Source organism: Cyanistes caeruleus, chromosome 1 (assembly GCF_971803275.1).
Source record: "Cyanistes caeruleus chromosome 1, bCyaCae1.hap1.1, whole genome shotgun sequence".
Lineage (NCBI taxonomy): Eukaryota > Metazoa > Chordata > Aves > Passeriformes > Paridae > Cyanistes > Cyanistes caeruleus.
Window position 1 is genome coordinate 24,633,956 of NC_141701.1, and position 9,735 is coordinate 24,643,690.

Sequence of the window (9,735 nt, forward strand, 5' to 3'; positions counted from 1 at the left end):
AATTACAATACTGTTTTTGCCTGATGGCTAAAACACTATTGACAGTCTCTTTCAAATACCTTTTATGTAGCACATCTGAAAGACATTCAAAATGTGTATTGAGACACCTTTCAAAGTGCATCATGCTTCCTGTGATTAAGTGATTTAGGGAGTGGATAATAAGACACATCATTTTCCCACTGATTTGCTCAGGCATTTGTGACAGGTGCAGGAGAGCAGTTTGACTCTGAGTATGCAAAAGAAAACAATGATGACCCCACAAGGCATTATCTGTGCAGGAATGCACAGGCTCTACTTTGCAGGAAGGTACAAGAGTAAAGTCTTGGTCCATGAAAAGTGTTCGTGAAAATACCTGGCCAAGCTAATATTTACTGTGCAGGAATATTATAGAAAGTGAACACTGAGTTTTCATTTTAACTCTCAAAAAGGTTACTGAGAACTGTTTATGCCTTTTTTTGACCTCTGTTAATATGCTTTCATGAATGTACATCGGTTAAGGTATTTTCAAGGCAATTTAAGCCTCTCCATCACAACAGCCGTGTAACTCCTGAAGGATTTCTCACACACTCATGCTTATAGTGGCATCTCCAGTTTTTATAACTCCATCTTCTCTCCCTCTTTCTGTTATACTCTTTCAGCTAAGAATTGTAGTGCTCTTTGATTTTTTCTCATTTAAGGCTATTCTCACTAGCATTAATGCTTGCTTTCTCTGATTTCTTAGATTTTTTTCATAAGTGTATTAAGTAGAGTCAAGTTTCAGGAAGATATCACTGCCTATCCAGGGAACAATCTTGAATCCCACACCTAGAGTGATAGATTTGTTGTGGGGATTCTGAGCATCACTTATCCAGACTAACATTCTTCTTGCACCGGGATGTCAGTTCCACTCTGTGTGTGAAGGTCTGGTATATTTTTAATGGACATCTCAATTTCACATCACCTCTGAGGGATGGGCAGGAAAAAGTGTCTAAAGGTGAATACTTGTATTAAATATATGGGGTTTTTTTTTGTTATTTGGTGAAATACCAAAAAATGAAATAATTGTGAAAATAATTCAATTATTTGGTTTCAGATATTTTGTTATGTGTTTATGATGACTTCCTCTAATGTCACATATTACTATTATTTAAGATAGGCAGCAAACACACTTTTTTTTTCTATAACAATGAAAAAAGTTTTATTCATCTTGTTTAGAACTTTACACTAATGTCCAGATCAGTGTCATTCATTTTGTTTATATAAGCCCATGAAACAAGTTTATAAAAGTATGCAAGAAATAATTAGGTAAAAAAAATATATATTCACTTCCTTGCCAATATGAAGCAACTAAATACCCAGATAATACCAGGCTTATTCAAAGTGTCATGAGAAACAGCTGTTTGACCATGCTGATTTCATACTGAGAATTCCTGAGATTCCTGTGCTGTTAGAGTTTTTCACATGGGGTGGCAGTATGATAAGCATAGTGCTTTAATAACCATCTTAGTAGTCCTCTGGTATCATTTTCATGCTGCAAGAGATGTAATTCCTTTGTTACCTGGTACCTTGCTTTCTGTATAAGATCCAACAAAAGCAAAAGTACCGTAAAAAGCTGGTACTCTGAGAAATCTGAAGGAGGATGGGTGGTCATTGATTTCTCTGTGGAGATCCTGGCAGATAATTACAGAGATCTTTTCTCTCTCACTGTGGACACAAGGGCTTTTATAGGTCTTTTGCCCTGATTTTGTTCAGCTGTCATGCTGCTTTATAGATGAGTCACAAATGATGTCACAGGAGGAAGAAACAAAAATTCCCGGTGTGAACATCTCATGCAGACGGCAAAGCGTGACCACCTAAGGAGCAACAAAGTTGTGAAGCCTTAGTTTAAGGATTTGTGGGGAAAATTGGGGAGGGGTGGTGCAAAATGAGCTATTAGCATATTGGCACATTAAAATGAAGCACAATTTTTTTCAATACAAATAGATTAGATCATAAGATCTGGAACCAGCACAAGTGAAATTGAGGGTTTTTTTAATGTGAATTCTCTGCTTCACCACTCAAATGGCTTTATCATTGGCATTTGGACACCATATTCATGGAGAGGGCAGCAACACCTTGATGTGAAGTCTGGATTTTGACTCTTCCTGGATGGCTCCTTGTCACAGCTTTTGTGTTGGTGCTGGGAGTTGCCACTGTCCCAGGAGGCATGGTGACAAATAGACTCACAGAGGGTCTGGTGAGGCCTCCACTCACATTGCTGAATGTTGACAGTTGCAATCTAAATAGCTGCTCTCAATAGATATCTTTCCTAGGGCAGAGGGTAGAGATTATTGAGGAATCACATGTCTTGACTGGAATCAAAAACTGCATCTGTATTGTCAGTCAGGGAGCCCTGCATAACATTGAGTGAAAACATGAGTAAAACATGTCCAACATGATTTTACTGGAAATGTCAGACTTAGCTGATCTAAAGTATTTTTGACAAGCCAGTGGTTCTTTGTAGTACTAGCTGGAACTTGCTTTGAAGTGACTTTGCTGCCTTTTTATACTGCAAAAGCTCAAAGGTCAGTAGATTTATCCATTCTAAGGTCTCTGTGGAGAGGTCAGCTCAAAGCTTCACTCTGTTTCACTCATTCAAACGAACACGGGCAGACTGCAGAGGTTAGTTAGGAGATAGGATTTCAGTGTCTGCAGTGTGGAGAAGGTGTGCCTCTCAATGTCCCTATTATAGCTATTTCTATGTGAACAAATGACCCAATTCATAAACCAATCTTTCATGAGATCCCCATGCTCTACACAGAATCTCTGGAAATTTATCTGCATTAATAATCAGTAGTATAAAGGTAGTATCTACCATCAGATTCACAGGACTTGTGTAGTCTGCAGTTATCAAGGGAAGACCTGCAGTATATGAGAAACTGAATTCCTGAGAAAGAGTTTGTGCTGAAAATTGTGGATTTTGCCTCTATGCTTGTTCATGTATGCATAACCTTTTTTTTCAGACATGCATCCTCTTCTGCTTATCCATGTTACCCTGAGATCAGACAACTGCAATGCATTCTACTTGCAGCTATTTCTGGAGGGAATTTAACATTGTGAGCATTCCCACTTATCAAAGGCAGGGAACATTTAACAACAATGTGCCACAAACCACAGCAATTCCCAGTGGTCTCTTGGGTAGGATTCAAGGTGATGGCATTGACCTTTATAAACCAAAATGGTCTGGCCCAGCTTATTAGAGCCTTCCCTCCACGCAATACTCCACAGCAGTAATTGAGAAAGGTTCAAGCTGAAAGTGTTTTGGGATATTGTTTTGATTGTATAAAAGCTAGAGCTTTTCTTCTGCAAATTCTCCCAAGTATATCAGGTTTTTGGGGAGATTATGGAAAGGACTGTAACAAGAGCTTGATGGATTGTTCATCAGAATGGAATAGCACATTGTGAAAACACATATCCTCATGACTTTGCCTGTTGTTGGCAAGAGGTTTCATTTGACTTTGTGTTGAAATCACTAGCCCACTGGCTCAGCAATTCTTTCAGGAGAGCGTCATTTTATCTGCAACGCTGGAACAGCAACTATGTGAGCACTGTCCTGCTGTCCTAAACCTCAGGCTGTAAGGGCAGCCAGCCTCCAAACCTCTGTTCAGTTCCTAACACAGGAACTATTTTCCAGGCTTTGTGCTGGTCCTGGCGCAATGAGTCGTGAAGGTACTGCTGAGATGCACTGACCTTGACCAGGAATCCTGGTGATCCTAGTCTTTTCAACTCTGTGCCTTGGTTGGGGGAGGATGCATGGTAAGAGAACAAACCCATTGTATACTTGTTGTAGAAGCAAGTAATTGAATTGCTTCAAAATAGGCACTTCAAAAAATAAAGTTAATTTTTCCATTTCATAAGTGTTATAAATTAGAAATCTTGAGTTTTAAACAAAAATTATGCAGACTTGCCCACAGGAAGCTTTGTATTATTTTCTGTTTTTCTCACGGATCACTTCCTTTTGAAGTTGGGTGCTCATGTCATCTGGTGCTTCATTCACAGCATGGAAAAAGCCTTAGGACACAGCCCAAGTATGCCTGTAATATAAGAGAGGAGCAGCTCTCAATCATTATAAAGTTGAGGAAGGGTGTTTTCTCACCATATGTAAGTTGTTTGAAGAGAGAGCAGCATAACACAAAGGCTCGGCTATGCCCCATGTCAGTGCCAGAAAAGGACTACAACTGGCTTTAGCATCCTTCAGATGAGGACTCTGTGTGAGCTTGGAAGTGGCAAAGGATGGAAATGGGGAAGCTTAGGAGAGATTTATCTGAGACCTGGAAACCTGGTTAAGGAGTTTTGCTGTGTATGAGCAGGGTCTGTCAGACTCTGTGCCATATCCAGTATGTCTGTGACAGTGCTTTGGAAAGCAGACTACTGTGAGTTAGAAAGGGGAGAGAAAAGGTAAAGATATTATCTGAATGCAACTGCTAATCTCACAGGATTCCTGTCTTGCTGCTGGATATTAAAGGTCTTTGGCCTACCTAATAAGAGCTCATATGCTTAGAGAAAAGAAAAGATTGCACAGAATTTTCAAGTTACTAAAGTTTTTCTGAGTAGCAACAGCTTTTGAAGGAATGACAAAAATGTTTTATCCTTCCTCCCTTCCCTGTTTATAGCTCTGACCTGCACTTCTTCAGCACTTCAAACAAAGGCTGAAACTGCCTGGATTTTGTTATTCCAGGTTCCTTGTATGACAGCAGAGTCTTCTCAGATTGCTCTTATCTGTATTGGCTTGTGGGGATGTTAAACCTCAGGGCCCTAAGATCCCACGCGCCATCAGAGCAACTATCACAGCACATGTTGGCCTCCCAAGATATAAACAAATCTTCCAGTATCAAAAGGCAATAAAACACAGAAAACTTTAATCTTTTGATAGTTTTATAGTGAATTGCTTCTCTATGAAGTGTCCTAGATGGTGTTTCTCTGATAGGCACAAGATTGAGAATGTAGGATAATATGACAATCCCTACACTTGCTTTTATCATCATTCTAACAGTGCACATAATTTCTAGAGCAACCTCTCCTGTGTATTAAAATAGACACACCTTTAAATATGTCCTAATATATTAAGCACATGATATGATGTTTTACAGCATCAATGGATATACAAAGAGCAAAGGATTTAAGTCAGGGGATAGAGTTAAAAGAAAAAATGTACCATGGAGATGATATCTTTCTGTTATCTTCTGGGCATCCAGGGCCCCTGTTACCCAGATGAGCTCATGGCTCAAATCATGTAAAGTCTCCTCTGCTGTGATTCTCCTTCTCACCTAGTAAGCTGTCATCACTGTCCAGGTAGAGTCCCAGATTCAATCTGTCTTTAAGCACCTAACATGTGGATCATTCCTCTCTGTAGTTCCTCTGCAGTCAGAGAAAGGTCATTTCAGTCTACTTAAACATTGAAGCACCCTTGTGAGCTGTCTGGCCCTCCTAAGACCCGGGGGGAACCCTGGTAAGCCTGTGCACATATACCCAGCATCTTGGATGCACTTCTGCCTCCTATGCATCCAGGGACTGCATCTCCACCAGATGCAATTCTTTCTTAACCCACCCCTCCATCCTCCAGCCTCTGTCTTTTGTGATGGCCACAAAACACCACCTGTGAGATGTACTGCTAAAAGGCATGTGGGCATCATGCTAGGAAAGACTGTGCAGAACGCTGAGTCGACAGTGGAGTGCAGAATGTGGAAAGGGCATGGGTCTGGGATGTGCTTCCCCACAGGGGGTGGATGCTCCCTATCATGTGTGACACCCACTCACCTACAGGTGAATTGTCTGTGCTGTCCTGGTCCTGCTGTGCTGGCTGCTGGAAAGGAAAGGTACAAAACCAGAATGGCCAATGGCTATTTTGCTATTTGAGGAAGAGACAACAAGGTTGCACTGACCTTTAAGAGAAGCCAATGCTGCCTGCAGGACAAAGCCTTAGTCTTAAGTTGCTCTAAATAGTCAGTGGGTTGGAGACTATCCTTATTCTGGGCTCTGGTGGTCCTGACTCCCTGCCCCAGCTGAAGTCTCTGCCTGGGCAGTTGGGGTGTGAAAGATGCTGCCTGGTTACACAGAGCAGCAAGTTCTCAGGCTTCTTGGAGTGTATCAGCAAGTCTATCTCTACTGCTCCAGTAGTAGTAATAGAAATGTACCTATGATTTTAGATAAAATCAATCACCCAAGTACAATCCTTGCTCCAATACTTTAAAACAAGGATGACAACCCACCAAACAAGTACATTATATGCTTGGGAGAGTCCTTATACCAGTTGGTTTCCTGGCACATACATGTGAACTCTTACTTCCCTGTATAGGCACAGAACCAGAAATGCCTTATATACAAAGGAGATTGTCTTACCTTCCCCTTCTCCAAATGATTTTTATTTAGGTTTGTTTGAGTTCCCCAGTTGCCTGAAACCCAGTCTGCTTCAGCTAGTACATATTCCTCAGCTGGTCCAATGCTGGAGAGAGGCTTCAATGCATTGCTCCACTGGCAAGGTGGCAGCCCTTCATCCTGTGATGAGTGGCCCACCTCAGTCCCACTAGTCCCCAGCCCAACTCTCAGGACTGGGGTCAACGCAGAAGCTCCCACTAGACAGCATATCCCTGACACCAGAGGAGATTGCTTTGCTCCTTCCATGATCTCACAGAGTATTGGTTCCTGAGACTCTCCCCCTTGCTGCTTGCAGGTCTCTGCCCTGCAGGAAAGCTTAGGGAAAAGGGTTGATGCTTTTCAAGAGTGACTCTTGGATTTAATTAGGAATGCTTCCATCTCCCTTCCTTCCTTCCTTCTCCTCTGCTCTGAGAGTTACCCACAAAATAATTTCTGCAGAATCTAGGTAAAGCTCTGATCTGTTTTTTGCTGCTGGAGCTACATGAGGATCAGAATCAGGCCCACCAGCTATTTTTTTAGGAGAAATAAAAATATATTTCTCTTGCATCATGAAACTTCCTTGAGGATATTTTGTTATGTTATGATCCAAGTCCTGCTATTTGGCACAGCAAGTAATTATTGTACAGTTACTGATTTTCTGACTCACTCCTTTGCAGATCCGTTCTGCTTCTTCGGATTCATTACAAGCCTCAAGGAGCTGAGCAGAAAAACAGCATGTCCCACCTTCACATGTCAGATAGTAAAGCTTAGTCATGCAGCTTAAAATAAAGTAAGCAAGGGGCAGATGGCAAAAAGGACAAAATGTGGCTTATTTAATCTGCCTGTGTTTGCAAGGAAGTAATTGTCTTTTAGGCTCCAGAAAGCAGAGTGCTACCAGAAGACAAACAATGAAGTCTCTCTTTCCAGGGCACATATGACACTATTTGTATAGCTTCAACAGGAGCCTGCAGTTAATTCAGGGCTTTCAATAAAATTTACATTCACCATATGTAGAGGATAAAACACCTTCCTTAAGTTTGGAAGCTGAATTGACCTGCTTCCCCTCCCTCATGTGATCAGTTCACTCAGAGAAACTGTAATCCTCTTTTGAGCCTATACAGTAAAAACATCTTTAACAAAACAGACCTTCCAACATAAAACTGTTACGTGAGGAAACAAGGCACTAAGTGGTACAATAACTTGAAACACATAATACTGTCAGAAACAATGACTGTAGGCTTGACAGTTTCCATCAAACTGGTACCAATTTAAAGCTTTTAGTAAGTGCAATCATTAATGTATGCAGAGCTGTTAAGTAGTGAGTCAGAGTAACTTAGCTACATTTTGTTTTGTACTGACAAACCACAAAAGAATAGCTCAAGTACTGGAAGTACAGTTGCTCATTAGGTATTTAGTTTTGCAAATACCTCTGGAATTTTATTCAGTTATTTTCAATGAATGTGTACAGTGCACTTCTGCACAGGCTGAAAGGACCTCCTTTTTGCCACAGATAAATAGGACACATTTTAAACCTGCCATGTTACTGGTGAGAAGACGAGCCCTGAGCAAAAAGAAAAAGAGAGATAGCCCAAATCAGACTGTCTAAATGCTCTGAAAATTTTTGAGCAGGGAGCATATCCTGAAGATTCCATAGCCTGTAACAGCCTTTGGGGAGCCAGAAAGGCTCTGGCTAGCTCTCGAGGATGCTGCACTGTGTTTGTACCTGTTGACAAATGACAGCTGGGAGGTGTGCACAACTGGAGAAAACAGGGCACAGAAATCTGATGATGTCTACAAATTTATTCTACGTTCCTGGATTTCCAGACTTGAGCTCCAGTAATTTCTAGGTGTCTTTACAATAAACAGAGGAGGAGAGGTAACCATTAGGGAGAGGAAATATCAGCCATTATGAGGAGACACCCGAGCTGAAACTTGTGTAGAGGAAAAGATTGGTGAGAGTGAAAGGTGTTTAGAGATATAAAATCACGGAGATGATGGCTAATGTTAATGGATCTTTTTCATCCACCAGTTGTCCAGGCACTCAGTAACTACTGCAAGACTGCTTTAAAACAGACAGAAGCTCTGGATGAGCTTGTACAGAAAGATGGTTTTAGCTGGTTCAAAGAAAAAGATGGACAAATCCACAGACCAACAGTACAGTAATGAGTGAATAAATGAATGTACCCTCCATCATCTCTAATTTTGGGACTACAGTGAATGGATTAGAGAGGAGGGCCAGGTGTTTCACACTGCTACTGCTGGGGCAGAACACTTGGCCAAATGGCCCATTGCTTGAGGCCAGCTGGACATTCTTGTTTCCTATTCTTGTTTTCTGGACTCTAGAGATAGACAAGGTGGTGTGTTCCTCAGTGCTAGGCATAAATATTGTCATTTATGACAATTAATATATACATATATATTCAGAATTTTCACAATGGTTTTCAAAAGTCTTTACTGGCTTTTGATTCTGAGGTTGCAGTTCATCTGGTGTTTAAAGATCTACTCCTGAGCTTGTCTAGAGGCACAAAAATCTTGAAAGTGAAGAAGAGCTCAGAACTGCCTTCATCATTACTCTCAGGAAACAGTTTTTTCTACCTTTTTCATCAAGCAGAGAAAATTGGTTTACTCATCCACTTACCTGTTTTCTTGAAATAAGACATAAAAGAGCTGAGATGCTTACCTACAGGATGACTTTAGAGCAGATCACTGTGTTGAGGCCAAGCATCAGAACAGAGACCTAAGGCACAGTCCCTTCCTCTTCACGTTTAAAAGACCCTTTTACTTTTGTATTAACAGCAGTAGAAGTTTTGGGAGTTGGTTAGAAGCCAGGGTAGTGAGGTGGGATGAGAGATGTGTAGCTGCTGCATCTGTGTCCTGTCCTAGGAGTCAGGCATCTTCTCTGCAGAGCAGCTTTTCTTTGTATAAGAGTTTCTCTTACAAGGAACATGACTGGCTTTGGTTACAACGCTCCTTAGCTCAGTCTTCCCATTGCTCCTGAATGTTGCATCTCCTGGACAAATTGTCCTACTGAGTTTCTATCTCCCTGTCTAATGTACTGGGTTAATGGCAAATGATACTCCCAAAGGCATTTGTAACATCAACAAAGTAGTCTAGAGACACGTGAAAATCTGCCTGTTCATTTTAGGTCAAACACATTTACCTGCAGGTTACCTACTCAATTTCCTCATTACCTAGAGATCTTCCTGGAAATCTAGTAAGACCAGAAACTTCTGCTTTGGTGTTTGTGGCTATAGCAATGAAGTAAATGCAAAGGAGCATGCTAAGAGAAGAAAAATGTCACTAATGTTTCCAAACCACTGTTGCAATAAAAGTAAAATAAATTTGGGGCTAGGTCACACACTC

At 41.1% G+C, this 9,735-nt stretch overlaps 1 long non-coding RNA gene across 1 annotated transcript; it reads right to left on the minus strand.

Moving 5' to 3' along the window:
* Positions 1-5,290: 5,290 nt before the first annotated feature.
* Positions 5,291-6,558, minus strand: LOC147655385 (uncharacterized). Its single transcript, XR_015278914.1, has 3 exons — positions 6,358-6,558; positions 5,776-5,821; positions 5,291-5,376 (listed from the first exon to the last, which is right to left on the minus strand). It is a non-coding gene; the product is annotated as an uncharacterized LOC147655385 (long non-coding RNA).
* Positions 6,559-9,735: the final 3,177 nt, after the last annotated feature.